Raw genomic sequence first — 1,313 nt, forward strand, 5'->3', positions numbered from 1 at the left:
AGTTTGGCCATCACCACTTTAGCCTCCATCTAAAAAACACAACAGCGCCCACAGAGATGAGTCAGTGTGTTTATAGGTGAGCGGGTCTTCATGTTGACTTACGCTGTCATCCTCACCTGAGCAAAGTTCTGTCCCAGACACGAGCGAGGACCGAGGGCAAAGGGGTAGTAGCAGTAATAAGGCCTTGAACAGACGAGAGACAGCTTCAGTTACTGTGAACCATTTCACTCATTTAGTCTGAGATAATAAAGTGTGTGCAAACATGAAATGTAATAAAGTCAGCATGGTGAAACAGTGTGTTCCTTACTTGGGAGCATCTGGGTGAAATCTGTCTGGATCAAATCTCAGTGGATCCTTGAAGAATCTCTCCAGTCTCCCGCTCACATAGGAGCTGAACTAAATATGAGAAGATTTAATTTTACATTTTAACCATAAATGTATTTGTAATTGCTTGAATAAGACCTCATTTTTTATGTTTTTCTGACAACTTTGTGACAGTTTATACATACACTACCAGTCAAAGGTTTGGACACTTTTCTTATTCAATGTTTTTTTCTGTTTTTTTCATGAGTATTTACATTGCAGATTTTCACTGAACGCATTAAAACTTTGAATGAACTCATATGGAATTATGTAATAAACAAAAAAGTGCGAAAGAACTCAAAACATGTTTATATTTTAGATTCTTCCAAATAGCCACCCTTTGCACTCTTGGCATTCTCTCGATGAGCTTCTTGAAGTCATCGCCTGAAATGTTTTTCCAACAGTCTTGAAGGAGTTCCCAGAGATGCTGAGCACTTGTTGACTCTCTTGCCTTCACTCTGCGGTCCATCTCATCCCAAACCATCTCCATTGGTCAGGTGACATCTGGTGCAGCACACCATCACTCTCCTTCTTGGTCAAACAGCCCTTACACAGCCTGGAGGTGTGTTTGGGGTCATTGTCCTGTTGAAAAATAAATGATGGTCCAACTAAACAAAAACTGGATGGCATGGCATGGCACTGCAGGATGCTGTGTTAGCCATGCTGGTTCAGTGTGCCTCCAATTTAGAATACTAAATTGAGACTCTTGGTCTTTCCTGGTGTGCTCCTCAAGTGAGCCAGTTTCATTGTAGCGCTTGATGGTTTCTGTGAATGCACTTGGGGACACATTCAAAGTTTTAGCAATTTTCCGGACTGACTGACTTTCAGTTCTTAAAATAATGAAGGACTGTCACGTTTTCTTTACTTAGAATTCATATAATGGCGAGAACCAATCAGCTAACAGGTAGGGTTGCCAACCGTCCCTTAAAATACGGAATCGTCCCGTATTT

At 41.1% G+C, this 1,313-nt stretch overlaps 1 non-coding gene across 2 annotated transcripts in view; it reads right to left on the minus strand.

Annotated features, from left to right (window-relative positions):
* The window catches only part of LOC102296845, a 4,790-nt gene extending 4,376 nt beyond the window's left edge, over window positions 1-414 (minus strand). Inside the window, exons 1-3 of one of the 2 annotated variants that reach the window (XR_006054215.1) lie at window positions 308-414; window positions 117-183; window positions 1-29 (exon numbers count right to left, since the gene is read on the minus strand). This is a non-coding gene — a transcript (uncharacterized LOC102296845). The remainder of the gene's footprint in view (window positions 30-116; window positions 184-307) is intronic. The other variant, XR_006054214.1, reaches the window with a different exon arrangement.
* Between the last annotated feature and the right edge of the window lie 899 nt (window positions 415-1,313).

Source organism: Haplochromis burtoni, unplaced genomic scaffold (genome assembly GCF_018398535.1).
Source record: "Haplochromis burtoni strain Fernald_Lab_line unplaced genomic scaffold, NCSU_Asbu1 Contig_28, whole genome shotgun sequence".
NCBI classification, from domain to species: Eukaryota; Metazoa; Chordata; class Actinopteri; order Cichliformes; family Cichlidae; genus Haplochromis; species Haplochromis burtoni.